Consider the following 19,312-nt stretch of genomic DNA (forward strand, 5'->3'; position numbering starts at 1 on the left):
GTTCACATTTCTTCCCCATTCTAATGTTTGATCTGAACAACAAATGAAACTCTTGACCATGTCTGCAAGCTTTTATGCATCAAGTTGCTTCCATATGATTGGCTGATTAGATATTTGCATTAACAAGCAGATCTACAGGTGTACCTATTGAAGAGGCCACTCAGTACAATTCCATTGTGTTTTTATTCCTGATTCACTAGTTTCAAAGTTCTTATATGACCCCTCAGTTTCTAATGTTGCTGAAATCTCTGTAAGAAAAATCGTCATTGCGAAAGGTCGTTGTGTGTTTGACGCCATTGGGAATTAGCCTGCTCACAGCTCTGAGAGAAGCAGTTGGACTCACCATCTTCAGATGTCAGCCATCAATTCAAGCTCACCGTAGCAAAGCCTGAATGTAACCAGAGCACTTGACTGTGACCCAGATAAGCAGTACCAATCTACTACAAATACATTCATTTCTATTCAGATACTGAACGCATGGTGGCCAATGGTGGAACAATTGAACTTGGGGATATGGAGAGAGCTCATTAGGATGTAAGAGATCACGGAGCCCAGAGATCCAATTGGAATGTAATCCGATTCCGTTTAAGGTCTCAGGATCCTCTGCTCCCTATGGTAGAGGATTCAAAAGATTAATGCCCCTTAGAGACACATATTTGCTCTCCTGACTCTCTTGATCATGTCTACATGCTTTTATGCATTGATTGCTGTCGCATAATTGGCTGATTAGAGATACTGGCATTACAGGCAGGTGTACCTACTAAAGTGGCCATGTAAATCATTTAACCTGGGGATGGGGCACATCTTTTTTAGATTGCGGGGTGTGACATACATTGTGAAGTGCTGTGTTGATGGGGTTAGGCACATCAGCGTGTTACAATGATAGGCATGATATTCAAAGTACATTTATTATCAAAGTATGTATAAATTAAACAACCTTGAGGTTTGTCACTTGAAAGAACCCATTAAAAAAGATCAACACCCAATGCAGGCAGAGGTGGAGGGAAAGTGGGGTGAGAGGAGGAGAGAGAGGGGGAGAGAGAGGGGGAGAGAGAGGGGGAGAGAGAGGGGGAGAGAGAGGGGGAGAGAGAGGGGGAGAGAGAGGGGGAGAGAGAGGGGGAGAGAGAGGGGGAGAGAGAGGGGGAGAGAGAGGGGGAGAGAGAGGGGGAGAGAGAGGGGGGAGAGAGAAAACACAAATTGTATAAACAATAGAAGTATGCATCACCATTCAGAACAAAAGTGAGTCCATAGACCTGAAGTCCAGAGCAACCAGAGCAGGCCACAGCCTCAACCTCAGTTGATCACAGCGGAGCAGATCGTCACCAAGTTCGCAGCTGGAGCAGGCCCACAGGCTCAGCCTTAACAATGTTCTGAGGGTATGCGTGGGATACGTAATTACAATAAGAGATGGTGGGTATATCAGTGTGTGGTCTATATTTAAGAGCTACGGACTGTCCGTTAGAGCAGTCCATAGCTTGTAGGTTGCGGAGAAGATTAATAAGCTGTGAGTGAAGTGTGGAATATTACTGTTTAATTTCTAGATGTGTGATCTACTTGAAGGAAATAAGAGATAGTGGGATGCATTACTTTAGAGTAAGGGGTGTGAGAAATTCTGTTTAATCCCTGAGACAAGGACTAATATATTAGCATTACCTTAATGGGTGGGATGCATAAACCAATGTTGTGGGATGTATCAGTCAGATGTGTGGGTACTGTATACCAAAGGTGTTACAATGAGTGTTGTGGGGAGTATGTTCTTCTTAGACTATCCCTTGTGGTTGAGGATAATTTTCTTTCACTCGGGTCTGAGAAATAAAAGATGCCAGTGTGAAATTGGTTTCAGTGTAACACTGAGGCGTGCTGTGTATCAGAAGATCACAATGAGGAATGTGTCATGCATCAAAGCAGGTTTCTATTTTTGAAAAATTACTTGGTTAGAGAGTGAAAAATTATATCAACTTAAAACTTATTTGTGTTAACCTGACAGTAGAATCCCTTTGAAAGTACAAGGTGGCAAGATTAAACAAAATGTGTGAATCTTGCGTGCCTTCTCTTGAGGATTGCAGGCTCTGAATTGTGCTTTCTGTCTTAAAGATCAGTTGCCACTCTGACAATGGTCATAAAATACAGGAGCAAAATTAAGCCATTTGGCCCATTGAGTCAGCTCTGGCATTTCATCATGGCTGATCCGTTTTTCCTCTCAGCCCCAATCTCCTGCCTTCATGCCCTGACTAATCCAGAATCTATCAACCTCAGCTTTAAATATACCCAATGACTTGGCCTTCATAAATGCCTGTGGCAACAAGTTCCACAGATTCACTACTCTCTGGCTAAAGAAATTCTTCACCATCTCTATATGGCATCCCTCTAATCTGGGCTGTGATCTGTGGTCCTAGGCTCCCCCATCATAGGAAACATCCTCTCCAAATCCACTCTACTGAGGCCTTTCAATATTCAATAGATTTCAGTGAGATCCTCCCCAATTCTTTCCAGTGAAACAGGCCCAGAGCCATCAAACGCTCCTCACATGACAAGCCTTTCAATCATGGAATCATTTTTGTGAACCTCCTTTGAACCTTCTCCAACGTCAGCACATCCTTTCTTAGATAAGGGGCCTAAAACTGCTCACAGTACTCCAAGTGAGGCCTCACCAGTGAATTTCAAGCCTCAATATTACTTTCTTGCTTTTATGTTCTAACAATACCCTGGCTTAAGACTATGCTTTATTTTATTCACCCTGTACACATCTGACTTCCAATATAACTCGGAGTCCTGCCATGTGCAGAAGTTCGCTGATGACACGGCCATAGTGGGGTGTGTCAGGAATGGACAGGAGGAGGAGTATAGGAAACTGATACAGGACTTTGTGATATGGTGCAACTCAAACTACCTGCGTCTCAATGTCACCAAGACCAAGGAGATGGTGGTGGACTTTAGGAGATCTAGGCCTCATATGGAGCCAGTGATCATTAATGGAGAATGTGTGGAGCAGGTTAAGACCTACAAGTATCTGGGAGTACAGTTGGACGAGAAGCTAGACTGGACTGCCAACACAGATGCCTTGTGCAGGAAGGCACAGAGTCGACTGTACTTCCTTAGAAGGTTGGCGTCATTCAATGTCTGCAGTGAGATGCTGATGATGTTCTATAGGTCAGTTGTTGAGAGCGCCCTCTTCTTTGTGGTGGCGTGTTGGGGAGGAAGCATTAAGAAGAAGGACGCCTCACGTCTTAATAAGCTGATAAGGAAGGCGGGCTCTGTCGTGGGCAAAGTACTGGAGAGTTTAACATCGGTAGCTGAGCGAAGGGCGCTGAGTAGGCTACGGTCAATTATGGAAAACCCTGAACATCCTCTACATAGCACCATCCAGAGACAGAGAAGCAGTTTCAGCGACAGGTTACTGTCGATGCAATGCTCCTCAGACAGGATGAAGAGGTCAATACTCCCCAATGCCATTAGGCTTTACAATTCAACTGCCAGGACTTAAGAACTTTTTTTTAAAGCTATTATTAATGCTTTTTGAATTAGTGATTTAGATGCATATCATATTATTACTGAGTTAAGTATTGTATGTAATGAGTTTTTGCTACAACAAGTGTATGGGACATTGGAAAAAATGTTGAATTTCCCCATGGGGATGAATAAAGTATCTATCTATCTATCTATTAATACAGTTATGATGTTTATTTTCTGTAGATTTCCTCAAAACGCAAATTGAAAAAAGTTGTTCTTTTAATTACATTGTACAATCAGGTATTTCATTTTGCTGTTTAAAATAAAAATTCAGTTGATTAAGTTAGGCTTGTTGAATTAGCCAGTAGGATTTGCCTTGTTAGTAATTTGGCCATTAAGATGCCGGGAAAAGAATGGGTAGCCATTTTCCAGAGGGAGCACAGGATTGATGGGGCTTCCAGTAACAAGAAGAAAGATGGACAAAAGAAAACAGACAACAAATATAGCAGAAGAACATGGTGAAATGCTCACAGATCCCAGTTTGGAAAGGACCAATACGGATGTCAGAAAATCCTCACGCAGATTATGGTCTCATGGCTAGCAATGACATTGGAGAAGGTTTGATGACTTTTTTGGACATTTATTTTTCTATTTTTTTTACTTAAACTGTTTTTTTCAGTGCAGAACCGTGAGTAAACAAAGTGAAACACATTGGATCAGTTATGCAACAATGAGGTCCAACAATTGCGTGCACACTATAGACTAATATATATATGATAGACCCTTTTATTTATTTTGTTTGTAGTTGTTTAGGGAATTTTGTCAATACAAATTTAATCTTAAGTTTATACTGGTGTGAGCTGAATTATTGTTTCCTTGCAAACAGTAAATTTGCATGGGTATGTCAGAATTCATACAGGCAATAATCTTATCCTCCCTTAAAAGGAACATTCAAACATTTATGTTTTGTATTTATCCAAATCATTTTCATCCTAGAACTGCTTATCAAATCAAATTCATGTTTAATTATCATTCAAACATACAAGGATGCAGACGAACGAAACAGCGTTCCTCTGGGGCCAAGCTGCAAAACATTCACAGCACATTCAGAATAGCAGCAAAAGAACTTAGTGATGCAAATCAATCTCTCTCCCTCTCCATGATCCTCAGCAACATGTCCCACAAACTGATTATACAGATTCCTGGCAGTGCGCAGCCAGGAATCTGTATAATCAATTTGTGGAACATGTTGCTATCCAGCCTAACATTTATTTACTGGTAATGGCCTTTCATTGTTACTCTTGTACATTGTAGAGTTAGTTTGTCTTCACAGTAATAGTTAACTTATTACGAGCTTATGTGAGAGTGTTACAATTGTACTATTACACTATGTTTCTAATACTGATTAGTATCCAGAGCCTGAGTAACCAACAATGTCAAAGGAGTATCTGAAATACTTATATCAATACCAGAAACTGCCCCCCAAGTCCTGTCTGTACAGTAAGATGCAGTTGTTCCAGACAGGCATTTTTTTTGCACAAATGGATGGATGCTAGTATTTGATAATTACAATTTATGGCACATTTATTTTCTTTCTCCTTCAGTGCATTACTGCTATTTGTTACAATTTCCCTCAATAGCTGTAAGTTCCAAACTCTCAACACTAGTAAAGAGATTTATCCACAGTCTAAAAGTCTACATCAGCCTTAACATTCAATGAAACATTTTGTTTTTCATCTCAACAAGAATATTTAAAAAACGAATAAAGCACTTTTAACAAAATAGGAAAAGAATCTCTCTGTTGTTTCAAACTGCCCAAGAAATTTTGTCTTCTGTGTCTTTCACAGGAGAACATTGGAGACTCTCGCGCTCTCCTAAAGGGCCGGCAACACCAGACTAAATAGTGATGGACCTCTCACCTCAGCAAGGGATTGAGGGAAACTGAACTGCTTGGAAAGGTGCAACACCACCTGTGTCATAGGATGGATCGAGTGTACGACAGGTAATAAACGGGTTTGCAAAGAGGACAGTGTGGAAAGGGATATGGACAAGGTGGACAAATGGGTGGTATTGGCAAATGGAGTTTAATGTGGTAAATGTTTGGAAGGAAGAATGAAAAAGCAAATTATTATTTATATGGAGAACATAGAACATTACCAGCACAGGAACAGGCCATTCAGCCCACAGTGTTGTGCTGAATCAGCTAAAAAATAAAAAAACACCCAAACACTAATCCTTCCTACCTACACAATGTCCACACCCATCCAACTTCCACACATCCATGTGACTATTCAAATATCTCTTAAAAGCCTCTAATGTATTTGCCTCCACCACCATATCAGGCAGTATAGTCCAGACATCCACCACTCTCGGAGTAAAAACTTACCCCTCACATCCCCATTGAACCCATCCCTTCTTACCTTCAGTGCATGCCTTCTGAGACCACAAAATGTAGGGAACTGAAGGATCTGGATGTCTCTATATATAAAAACACACAAAAAAAAGTTATGTAAGTAGAGGAAAAAATTAAGAATGTTACTGGAATATTGGACTTTATTGTAAGGTTTATAAAGCGCAAAACTACCGGTAGTAAAGCTTTGAAGTAATTATACCAGCCACTGCTGAGATAGCACTTGGAATTTGTGCAGGGCTTTGATCTCTGTACTTGTACAAGAGGCAGTACAGATTCCTCGGTTGATTCCTGGATCTGACAGAAATATAGCAGGTCAGGCTTGTACATATTTTGGTAAATTAATTTAAATAAAAGGAGAGCATCAACAGCTACAGGTCTATGACACAATGACTAGTTCCGATGCACAGCAGAGGAGGGCAGAGTGGGAGGTGACTCGATAGCTAGGGGGACAGACGCGAGATTCTATAACCATGAGCGAGACTCCAAGACGGCATGTGCCTCCTGGGTACCAGGGTCAAGGATATCTCTGAGTGGTTCCAAAATTTTCACAGGATGGAGGAGCAGCGAGAGGGTTTTGTACACAATGGTACCAATATCACAGGTAAAAAAAAAGAGATGAGGTCCTGCAGAGTGAATATTGGGAGTTAGTCAGAAGGTTGGAAAAGAGAGCCCTAGGCCTTGTAAACTCTGGGTTATTCCCAGTACCACATGCTAGTGAGGGTAGGAATAGGATAGGGCATGGCTGAGATGCTGGTGAAGGAGGGAGATTAAGGGTCTTGGACCATTGGCTTCTCTTATGACCTGTAACCAGGACATCTTCGAGGAGCAGTGTCTTAAAAAAAAAGCGGCATTCATCATTATGGACCCTCATCACTCAGGCCATGGCTTGTTCTCACTGCTATCAGCAGGAAGGAGGTACAGAAACCTGAAGGCACACACTCAGCGATTCAGGAACAGCTCTTCCCTTCTGCCTTCTGATTTCTGAATGGACATTGAGCCCATGAACAATATCTCACTACTATTTATTTCTGCATTTTTGAATTATTTATTTAATTTAACTATTTTTATCTATCTATATATATATATTTACTGTAATTCAGTTTTTTCTCCCTATTATCATGTACTGCATTGTGCAGCTGCTACAAAGTTAACAAGTTTCACGACATATGTCTGTGATATTAAACCGGATTCTGATTCTGCACAAGGAGGAAGGGTAGGGGAACTAATATCCTGATAGGGAGATATGTCAGTTAGTCGGGATGGTTTAAACTAGTCTGGCAGAGGAGCAGGATCCAATGTAGCTGTGTAGCAGAGAAGAAGTTGAGACAATATGGAAATTAAAACATGCAAGTCCAGTAGGCAGGACAGGCAGAGCAAGAACAGAGAGCAAGGAAGTTCATCTGCCTTGCCTGCAAGGTTTACTGCATTGATTTCAATGCAATAAATCTGACTGACAAGGCAGATAAACTCAAGGCATGTTTAGGTACATGGGGCTGTGATATTACAGCTATTACAAAACATGGCTGTACGATAGAAAGGAGTGGCAGCTCAATGAGTACGGATGCTATAGGGATGACAGAGGTACAAGTAAGAGATGAAGGGGGATTTACATATTTGATTAGGGAGAACATCCCTAATAACAATATTGAGAGGATATTCCTGGAGTAATTGTTCAATCAGGCCTTGTGAGCAGAACCTAAAAGTAGAGGGTGATCACCTTGATGGGATTGAAACAGGTACTTTAGATGCTGGAGGAACTCAGCAGGTCAGGCAGCATCTACGGAAATGAATAGACAGTCATGTTTTAGACTGAGATCCTTCTTCAGGGCTGAGAAGGAAGGGGAAGATGTCAGAATAAAAAGGTTGGGAGGAGGAGGGGAAGGAGGATAGCTGGAAGATGATAGATGAAGCCAGGTGTGTGGGAAAGGTTGAGATCTGGGAAAAGAATCCAATAGGAGAGGAGAGTGGACCATAGGAGAAAGGAAATGAGGAGGGGGGACAAGGGGAAGTAATAGGCAGGCGAGTTAGAGGAAGAAGTAAAAGGTCAGAGTGGATTATAGGGGAAGGGGAGGGGGAAATTTGTCAGAAAGTGAAATCAGTATTCATGAAAACAAGAAACCCAAAAGAACCCAATTAAAGAAAATAAATTTTAAAAAGACCAAGCCTGGATGCACAAGAGAAAGAAAAAAAAAAACAAATCATGCAAACAACTGAAGCAAACAAATGAAGTCAAGCAAAGTTGACATGAGAAACAATTTTTCTTTTGTAGGTAACTAGTTAGGAAAGCAGGCTGGGTAGTGGACAGAGACTCAATCTCAGCCTTTAAAGGAGTTGGAATAAAAGGAAAATTATAGTGCCATAGCTGAGTTTAGGATGAGGCTGAGTTAGGATGCTTTTGCATAGAGTCAGCCCAAGCTCGATGGGTCCAATGGTCTCTTCCCATGTGGAACTTGTGACTTTTTCAATTCCAATGTTGGATTTATTCATGAATTCTCTGTTCGTGGTCTCTATTTTTAGTTCTTCACATATGGAAACATGTCTAGTTTGACCCTTTCAAGGTGCCATGTAGATCTTTTTATAAAATGTACTCCAGCTCATTCCATTGTCCCTAATTGCAGAACATTATGGTTTTGCCATCATTAGAACCAAATCATTTGGTGTGAAAGCCTTTGTAGAGGCAAGTAATCTCTGTAGAGGGAGCAATTGAGGATTAATAACTGTCTACAGTTCTAATTAAATGTTATTTATTTATTTATTGAGATACGCGGTCACAGGGAGAATGTGAAAATTCCTACAGGCAGTGGCGGGAATTGAACCCAGTTCACATGTACTGTGCAAACACGAGGAAATCTGCAGATGCTGGAAACTCAAACAACAACACACACAAAATGCTGGTAGAACACAGCAGGCTGGGCAGCATCTATAGGGAGAAACGCTGTCGACGTTTTGGGCCGAGACCCTTCGTCAGGACTGGCGAAGGATCTCGGCCTGAAACGTTGACAGCGCTTCTCCCTATTGATGCTGCCCAGCCTGCTGTGTTCTACCAGCATTTTGTGTGTGTTGTTGTTCACATGTACTGTAAAGTGTTGTGCTAACCACTACACTACCATGCCGCCCTGTGTTAAGGAGACTGAGGGGGTGATGGAAGTTATGAGAAGCGTAGGTAAGATAGAAAGTGTAATTTGGTGGTTGAAATTGGAACAGACTTGATAGGCTGAAGGCCTGTGTCTGTACTTTAACCAGCTATGACTCTATCTGTAATTGACAAACTTTATGAAAACTGTAACAGAGATTGACAAACAACCAATGTGCAAATGAAGAAAAATTGTACAATTAATAAAAAATGTAAATAAATAATACCAAGAACATGAGTTTAGAGTCAGTTCAGTGTTGACTGGAACCTCACTGGGAGGTGCATCAACCATATCTAACCATAATGAGTTGTCACCCTCATAAAACTACAACACAATACATGCAATCTAAACAAGAAAAAACAGCACAAGAAACAAAGTTAAATCAGTCCCAAAGTCAGTTGTTCCTTGTAGATTCTCAAACAGTGAAGTTGTGTTTAGTGCTGCCTTTATTTACTTCCAGATTACTAACCCGTTTACTACTGGGGCAGAGGGGCCAAGTTATTCTAAGGATTTGTGGGAGAAAGCAGGCATAAAATGGTGTCCCCCCCCAACCCAGATGCCTAGTTCCCTGATGACTCTGATCTTAGGAGGTTCTAGACAACCAACCTTCATCCCCTTTGGACACCATAGGGAATAGACAACACAGGAGAAAACTGGACTCGGATGTTCGAAGTTCAAAGTAAATTGTATTATCAGAATACATATATGTCACCATATACAACCCTGAGATTTGTTTTCCTGTGGGCACACTCATCAAATCTACAGAATAGCAACTGTAACAGGATCAATGAAAGATCAAGTAGAGCATAGAAGACAACAAACTGTGCAAATGCAAATATAAATAAATAGCAATAAATAACAAGAGGATGAAATAACAAGATAAATGAGTCCTTAAAGTGAGATCATTGGTTGTGGGAACATCTCAATAAATGAATGTAGTTATCTTCTTTTGTTCAAGAAACTGATGGCTGAGGGGTAGTAATTGTTCTTGAACCTGGTGGTGTGAGTTCTGAGGCTCTTGTACCTTCTACCTGATGGCATCAGTGAGAAAAGAGCATGGCCTGGGTGGTGAGGATTTTCGATGATGGATGCTGCTTTTCTATGGCAATGTTTCATGTAGATATCCTCAAAGGTTGGGAGGGTTTTACCCATGATGTACTGGGCCAAATACGCTAGCTTCTGTGGGATTTTCCTTTAAAAGGCATTGGTGTTCCCATACCATGTCGTAATGCAGCCAGTCAACACACTTTCCACCACATATCTGTAGAAGCTTGTCAAAGTTTGCTGTAGATCTTTATGCCTGTGTGAATGTTTGATGCAAACAAATTCAGAGATGGAACTCTTAGTTCCAGGAACATCCCTATCATCCAGTATTGGCAGTGTCCATCACATCAATGACTCAACCATTTGCAACCATGACTAGCCACACATCCGTGCGGATGGAGACTGCAGGCACTGGAATCTGGAGTGACAAACACTCTGCTGAAGGAACAGTGCAGACTGAGCAGCGTCTGTGGGAGGAACTATGCTTCAGATTGAAACTTTCATCATCATCTGCCTCTGCAGATGACAATGATGACATTGATCTCTGGGTCTAATGAGGAAGAGGAAAGAGCTACAGGACAGAGGGTCAGGGAAGAACAGCTAATCTAGCTCAGCATGAAGCTAAAAAGCCAAGAAGCTGGGCCTCATTATTAAATCATCTATTTTACTGGATGTAAAACCATGGTATGATTAAAAACATGAACAAGTAGATGAATATGTGCATTCTGTTTGGACCAGTTTGTCCAAACTGGTTCCAGAGGACGATGGCAGCAGGAAATAACAGATTCAATGTGTGGTGAAAGACAATAAGGTGGGAACAGAGATGCTTGAAGAAGCTCTCTCTGCATTTGAAGTTTACATAGAACATAGGACAGTACAGCACAGGAACAAGATTGTGCCAAAACAGCTAAAAAGTAAATTTTAAAAAACCACAAGCACTAATCCCTTCTACTTACACCATGTCCATATCCATCTTCCCCACATTCATGTGTCTGTCTAAACATTTCTTAAAAGCCTCTGTTTGCCTCTACCACCATACCAGGCAGTGCATTCCAAACATCCACCACCCTCTGAGTAAATCAATTCTTGCCACTGCCTGTAAGGTGTTTATATGTGACCACACGGCTGTACTGGTTGGTAGGTCATTGTAAATTATCCCATGATTTGGCTCAGAATAAATCGAGGGATTGTGGGGCGGTGTGGCTCGAAAGCCTGGAAGGCCCTACTCTATGCTATATTTCAATAAATAAATACAATAAATTACATATAGCCCTGTCCAAACCTATAACAACCCTTGACATGAACTTGGTGTGTGTAATAAAACATGGCTTTAATGAGCTTTGATAACACTAAAGTCCATGGCCATTAAATGGGAAACATCACACATCTAGTGATCTGGTGTTCACCACCCTGGGTAGTAGAGAATTCCAGAGTTACACTACCCTCAGAGAAAATAAATTTCTACACACCTCAGCTTCAAATGACTGGCCCCTATGTCTTCTGTTCATAACTACCACACTTGGGAATGTATCTCAACATTTACCCAAGCCCCCTTAGGAACTTATATATGTTTGAATAAGTTCACTGCTTATTCTTCTAGGTGTTGAGGTACGAATACCAGAATTATCCAGCTTCTCCTTAAAGGACAACCTTCTCACCCTATGAATTGGCCTGGCAAGAGATTTGCCCTTTGGTCTCCAATACCACTAAACCATTTTATAAGTAAGGATACCGAAACTGAGGTGTGGCCACACCATCACATTGTACAACTGCAACAAAACCTTTTCCTAAATTATAACCACTTTGAAATATAGGCCAACATGCCATTTACATTTTCAACTGCTTGTTGGATGTGCCTGCTAACTTTTCATAATTCATGCACTAGAACATCTAGATCCCTCTGAGGGGAGGAAGTGGGAAGCACCAGAGAGGCATTTTGTAATGATCAATAAACCAACTGTTTTGAATCAAATGACCGTGTCCGGTATCTCAGGGCTCCCTGCCCTGTCATGGTTCCAGTTGGCTGTTTCCCTTTAATGCTTCTTTCTCTCTGATTATGCCCTAATTTCAACCATTAGATCTCCATTTGCTGCTAGTTTACTCAATTATAGTACACCTGGTTTTCATCAGAGACTGTGAAATAAATACGATGGCGTCATTATCACAGGTTGCCAGTTTGTTGGTCTATTCCCATGTGATAATGTTGTTTCTCAACTGCTTAGAACGGTTGGTTTTAAGTTCAGCTCCAGTTTCAAGATATTCCATGAAAACCCTGTCTCTGTGTCAAGATTCCTCTGGTTTGCTATTCAGCGTTCATGCCTGCGCTTGCATCCCCAACTCAATCTCCATGCCTGTATCCTGCACTTGGGTTCCGCTCAGTCGCTCCGTGCAACACGCCCTTGGCATTTCATCTCTGCCAGCAGACCCATACCCCTCCCGTGAAGCTCCATCATCACCGTTCCCAACATACTCTGCTCTGACCAGATTTACAAACTTGTGCTTTGTTCCACGTCGACAAATACAGTATTGTGCAAAAGTCTTAGGTTGCTATATATATATGTGCCCAAGACGTTTGCACCAAACTGTATCAGTATTGGAGGTGTGTCCCTGTACATCTGTTTAAAAATACCTTTTCTTAAACTTCAACCTTGTTGAAATAAATCTCTTCTTGCCCGAACAAACAAAAGACAGAACAGCTTATGGACATTAAGGAGAGCATTAAACTATTCACAAAGTCAGATTTTGGAGCTCAATAGTTGTTCAACAAGATTTTAAATCTTTTTTCCTTGCTGAAAACAGTTTATGTTCTGTTGAAGCCATTCTTTATATAGATAAGACACAGCCGGCTAGTTTTAGGAATTTCTTGCCTGAACAAACAAAGTACAGACAACTTCACCCAACTACCCACACATCATATGGACATTACAGTCATCAAGGACACCAATAAACTATTCTCAGGGACAGATAAGCTGGTCATTTGGAGCTGAATCATTGTGAACATCAAGCAAGTGGCTGATAAATGGTCCTGAGGACTTCACACTGACTGATAGATTGTCCCGAGAAACTGAAATATTGGTCATGGCCCCACATTCCCCATAAAAGGGCATGTAGTCTTCAATATGTTCAATGGTGACATGAGATATGCAGATGCTGAAATATGAAGGAACACACAATTGACTGGAAGATCTCAGCTCAAAGGAAGGAAAGAAATTGTTGATGTTCTGGGCCAAAACTCTATATCAGAATTGAGACTGGACAGGTGAGACTTTCCCCTTCTTTCTACACTGGTCTTCTCACCTCTCCAATGAGGGATAGTAATTTTATGTTTCTATTTAGAGACGCATTACGGAACAGGCCCTTCCAGTTCAACAAGCTGCACTGCTCAGGGTCTCACCTGTTTAACCCAAGCCTATCACAGTACAATTTACAGTCACCAATTAACCTACTAACCTGTACATCTTTGGACAGAGGGAGGAAACTGTAGCACCTAGAGGAAACCCATCCTGACATGGGGAGAACATACAAACTCTTTTATAGGAGGGCCTAATTCTTCTCCTTTGTCTTATGGCTTTGTGGTCTTATGGTCCTGATGCAGGGTTTTGGCCTGAGACATCAAGAATTTCTTATCTCCTACTGATGCAGTTCATCCTGCTAGGTTCTTCCAGCAGATCATGCGTGACTGTAATATGGTTGCCATGCAGAATATGCTTAGATGAGGAAAATGGACAAAAAAGGATATGTGTTGGCTGTTAGCCATGTATTGCCAAAATACCATGAGTGTCTGGTCACCCATCCATTTCTGAGCTAAGCATTTCTCATGATGACTTGCTCTTCTGTGGCAACTTTCTGGTGCATATTGTGTTTGCTTTGCCATATTTCCTGCCACTAAGCTTAGCATTAGGATTGAGTAAATGTGTTATTTGACTTCCATCAACCTCCACAAAAATTCTCCAGGGGGATTGGCCAGTGCTAATCAGTTCTTGAATAAGTGGTAGGACAATTAGGGGAAAACTGATGGGCATGAGAGAGAGAGAGTACAGGCTACAAGGAAAAAAGTAGGGGCAACAGGGGAATAGGATTGTCCTGAGTAGAGACTTCATGTGCCAAAATAACCTCTTTCTAAGTACATACTAGATAAAATATAAAAGTGGGGAATGACTTAACTGTTCAGTGTAATGTTCAAATGTACCCACCACTGGAAATACTCTGTTGTATCTCCTTTCATTATACCAGTATGGCCACTCCTCAAAGTTCCATCTGCTATGATGAGGTGCTTCGAGAGGTTGCCTTTTGCACATTGGTTGATTGTCAGTGTTGTATGTATTTTTTAGACCCAGGAGCAGAATTAGGCCATTCTGCACATTGACTCTGCTGTACCATTCCATTATGGCTGATTTATTATCCCTTTCAACCCCATTCTCCTGCCTTCTCTCTATAACCTTTGATGCCCTGATTAATCAAGAAGGGTCTTGGCTGGAAATGTTAACTGTTCACTTTTTTCCATTGATGCTGCCTGGCCTGCTGAGTTACTCTAGTATTTTCTGTGTGTGTTGCCTATCAACCTCCACCTTAAATATACCCATTGACTTGGCCTGCATTTTTAAAAAATTGATTCTATTGTTTCTTTGTATTTACTGTGAACGCCAATAAAAACTTTAATAATAAAATTAATTTGAACTTTGTCTCAGAATTCTGTAGAATAGTCTGTTGATACTTTCTAGCCCCAGTCATAGAAAAACCATCTCAAGTAATATGCAGAAACATATTGACAGTGTATTTTTTTTCTTGAATACAAATCTAGTTCAGTAAGAAGTGAGAAGTAAGAGTCATCGTTTGAAATGTTAAAGGGCAGGTGTAAGTTTAATGTCAGAGGTGGCTCTTGCACCTCAAGTATCTGAGCATTGGAATGAGCCACTGTCTCTAGCATTGAAGGCAGTGAACACTGATTGGTATACACACTTCCTTCAAGTGATTTCTCTGCCACAGAATACTTTGTATGAAATGACATCAGCTTTAGAGGGCTGGATGATGGAAGGAAAGTTGTATCTTCTCCCAAGTATATGACTCTTTCTGAAACCAACAGACTCCTTTAATGTATTATTCTACCTTACCAAACTCAGTAATGTTATACAGTCAACATATAGTCATACACAACTGTATCTAGGTCATGGAATATCCCCTACGAGTCTTAAAATTTTGGGCAATTTCATTGAAGTTGTGGTGTAGCTGGATTCTTCCACCTATTTCCATTCCTATACATAACACTTAATTACTTGCTTATTGCCCATTACACCGTTGGTATTTGGGGTAACAATGAAGGTCCTCCATCTCTGTCTATCCTTGGCCACTCAGATCTAGAAGTATTGTTCGATACTATTTCTGTAACAGTTTTGTTTCACTAGTCAAACCTGAACCCCAGACCTGGAGGACCAGTGGACTCTTAGTCTCTACCCTTTAACCTGTTGGCATGAGTGACCCTACAAAGGGCAAAGCATGAAGCCCTGACTCCAGCCATTGTAACCTCCCGAGTCATTGAGACATGCAAGCCTCCAAACCATGACAAGGTTGTGGTCCCCTTGGAAAACACCTCATACACTGACCTCAAAACACTTAGCTCTTGGTTACCCTCCACACAAAAGTCCCCACTCAGGGTTAAACTCCATGGGAAACTTTGGATTAATTCACATCCATCAATCTCCTGCATATATAACCTCCTCATTTCACTCTAAGTTGGGACTTTCAGGACCCATTTTCCCTTGTCTGGAACAACTTCCCTGGTTTACTGCCACTTCCCATTTTCCCCCCAAGTCAAGTTCATTATCATTTAAAAGCCTGGTTACTCTGTTGTGTTGGGCCTGGAGTTCACTGCTCTGCTGACATGGTTGCTGTAATGTTCAAAGATAATTTGTAGAACCTTTAATGTAGCAAACTGCCTGGCTGAACTTCTAAACCAGGTGATGGGTTCACAGAGGCACCTGGAAGGATAGGAAATGGAGAGGCAAGAAGATGTGGCCATAGAATTCCAGAGCTCAGGGCCTCTCCAATTTTTACATAGAGGTCATAAATGAAAAAGCACAGAGGAGTCCTGGGATAATAGACTGAGGTGAGTATTTATAATGCTGAGTCCACTAATTTTCAAAGTTCAGGCTAAATTTATTATTAAAGTACATATATGTCACCGTATACAACTCTGAGATTCATTTACTTGCGGGCATACTTAATACATCCACGATAGAATAATGGAATCTTTCATGTTCTGGTCACCAACGTGCACCCCTCTACTGGAGCCAGTATAAACCAGCACCATCATGGGTTACCTTATTGTTATAACCACAATCATATCATCCCACCACCAGCTCATCTCTGACCATGCAGCGTCACCCAAGCTGGGTCCTTGTGCAGCGCTCCCTCTTTGCAGCATGGCGCTTCATCCCTGATAGTGCGGCGCTCCCTCCGCCAGGGCGGCGCTCCCTCGGTACAGGACGGCAGGGGACCCAAATCTCCGGAATGGGGCTTAAATCTACATCTGTGCAACACTCATCTTGTTTCAATCCTTCACAGGCAATTAAAAGAAAAATCCGCAGGGCTCTAGGGAAACGAGCTGGGAATGGAACTGCTGACGGGTCTTACTAAAAGCCAGATGTGCCGAATTGCTGAGTGTACAGTACTACATCGCCTAGAACTGCAGTCATGCCTTCCCCTTCTCGTGGGCCCCTTGTCTGGACCCACTCTGTTCCCTCCCCTGGATTCCACCCTCTTTAGCCAAATGCTAAAAGTGGTGGTGGCCCTTCAACCCCTCCCGCTCGTTCTACCCTCAGTGAGACTGAGCCCATGCACCCAACTGCACAAACTCACCCTTGCCAAATTTCTGTAAATATCTCGGGTTAACAAAATCTGTCAATCTCAGACCGAATATTAACCATTGACATCTACCTTCCGACAGTGGGAACGCGTTCGATAGGACTGGGTGTGGAAGCGTTTCCAAAATCTGAGTGCCTCGCTGAAACGTTTTTTCCACCCCCCCCCCCCCCCCCCCCCCCCCCGCTCCGCGTCCCAGGGTCATCAGCTATTCCATCTATTCCTATCAGTCCGCCCAGAAATCTCGGTACTTTGAACCAAATCGCTTCACAATAATTGCGCGGAATGCATTCCCTTTGTTTCGGGTTAACTCCTGGAGCCTGACCGCTCGCCGAGATCACCTACCGCTCCCAGTCTCATGCCCGAAAGTGGGTTTTCTCAATTCTCATTGAGTACTGACCTCGATGTCTCCCCCATTCACGACGCATTGTTTACAGTGGGCGAGGGCTGTGCAGAAAATTCGTGTCCAAAGCGATATCGACTGCAGCCGACGGTCAGCCAAGACACGCAGCGAAGCGACGGTTTCCCGATTAACTAGGGTTACACTTCCACTGAGTAACTTCGGGCGAAATAAACTCACGCTGACATTTTACCTTCTTGACAGATTACAAATAAAAACGCGATTCATTCGAGGTGCTTCTGTAAATTAGCCGTTAATAAAGACTGGCTCTGAACTGCCAGAAAGAAACGTTTGCTTTGGTGACTATTCCACAATCATTAAATACGCCTGTTAAACATTACCACCTCGGCTCGTTTCAACTGCGGACAATGAGATGGCGTAAGGAATCACCGCGGTTTTCAGGGGCGTATAGAGGTTGCCAATAATATAATTAGGGGGAACTTGGGGTAGTGGCTGACAGAGACTGAAAAAAAGTTTCTTACCGTAGACCGGCTACAGCGCTCTACACTGGATCTCCAGTCGGATTCACTGAGAGCTCCCGCTACCCGGAGCCGCTTCGGTCGAAGTCTGCCCGAGACCCTCCCTGGAGTCACTCTGTCAGACCCTGCATGGGGGCTTAGCTGGGAGAGGGGTTTTTCTGGATTATCACTGATATCGGGTGTTGGCGTAGAAAATCAGGGCGGTCTTGCTTGCCTAACCGTGGGATTGGACAGACAGACCTGCGAGGGAGGAGGGCGGGGGAGAGAGGCAGCTCCACCGCCTCCGGCTGCCGGTGCCTTGCTCCTGGCAGTTTCCCCATCACTCGCTCCTCCCACACTAACTCTCACCTGCGGCTTCTGCCACCAGCTCCCCGGCGTGCCTCCAGTCGGCAAGCCCTCTCTTCCCCCATTCCCCGCTGATCCCCTGACTCTCCTGATGATCACGTCCTCCCCAACATCCCACTGCCTTTCAAAGTAAACTTAGTAATCAAGTACATTTACGTCACCATTTACAACCCCGAGATTTGTTTTCTTGCGGGCATACACAGTAAATCCATGAAACTCAGCAGAATCAATGAAAGACCGCACCCAACAGGACAGGCAAGAAATGCGCACAGTCAACAAACTGTGCGAATGCAAAAAAGAAAAAAAAACCCATAATAATAAATAAATGTGGAGAACATGAAATGAAGAGTCTTAGAAAGTGTCCATAGGTTGTGAGAACAGTTCAGTTTTGGGGCAAGTCAAGTTGAATGGTTATCCCCACGGTTCATGAGCCTGATGGTTGAGCCGTAGTAACTATTCCTGAACATCAAACACCGGAAAATCTGCTGATACTGGAAATCCAAAGCAACACTCACAATAAGAACTCAGCAGGTCAGGCAGCAGTAAACTGTCGTTGTTTCGGGCCGAGCCACTTTTTCAGGACTGGAAAAGAAGGGGGTCAGAAAGTGGGGGGGGGGGGGGGTGGAGAAGTACAAGGTCATAGGTGAAACTGGGCGAGGGGAGGGTGTGAACTAAAAAGAGCTGGGAAGTTGATTGATGAAAGAGATAAAGGGCAGGAGGGGAAATCTGAGTGGAAGGGGTAAAAGAACATGGAAAAAGGAGGAGGAGGAAGGGACGTGATGGACAGGTAAAGAGATAAGGTGGGAAAAGGAAACAGGAATGGTGAAGGGGGGTCAATTACCAGAAATTTGAGAAATTTATGTTCATACCATCAGGTTGGAGGCTAGCCGGGCAGAATATAAGGTGTGGCAGTAGATTGAGGCCATGGACTGACGAATGTAATGGGAAGTAGGATTGAAACGGGTGGCGACTGGGAGAAACCACTTTCTCTGGTGGATGGAGTGCAGGTGCTCAGTGAAGCCGTCTTCCGATCTGCATTGGGACTCACCACTATACAGCAGGCCACACCGGGAGCACTGGATACAGTACATGACGCGAACAGACTCACAGGAGGGTTGCCTCACCTGAAAGGACTGTTTGGGGCCCTGGATGATAGTGAGGGAGGAGGTGTAGGGGCGGGTGTGGAATT

At 42.7% G+C, this 19,312-nt stretch overlaps 1 protein-coding gene and 1 pseudogene across 2 annotated transcripts in view; one reads left to right on the forward strand and one right to left on the reverse strand.

Annotated features, from left to right (window-relative positions):
* Positions 1 to 18,091, reverse strand: part of LOC140740238 (sphingosine 1-phosphate receptor 2-like) — a 51,676-nt gene extending 33,585 nt beyond the window's left edge. The window contains exons 1-2 of one of the 2 annotated variants that reach the window (XM_073069335.1): positions 17,782 to 18,091; positions 5,871 to 5,928 (exon numbers count right to left, since the gene is read on the reverse strand). The gene's annotated coding sequence lies outside the window, so the exon portion shown is untranslated. Of the gene's footprint in view, positions 1 to 5,870; positions 5,929 to 17,299; positions 17,607 to 17,781 lie in introns of those variants that run through there. The other variant, XM_073069336.1, reaches the window with a different exon arrangement.
* The window catches only part of LOC140739672 (sin3 histone deacetylase corepressor complex component SDS3-like), a 138,429-nt pseudogene continuing 125,472 nt past the window's right edge, over positions 6,356 to 19,312 (forward strand).

The sequence above is a fragment of the Hemitrygon akajei genome, chromosome 16 (assembly GCF_048418815.1).
Source record: "Hemitrygon akajei chromosome 16, sHemAka1.3, whole genome shotgun sequence".
NCBI classification, from domain to species: domain Eukaryota; kingdom Metazoa; phylum Chordata; class Chondrichthyes; order Myliobatiformes; family Dasyatidae; genus Hemitrygon; species Hemitrygon akajei.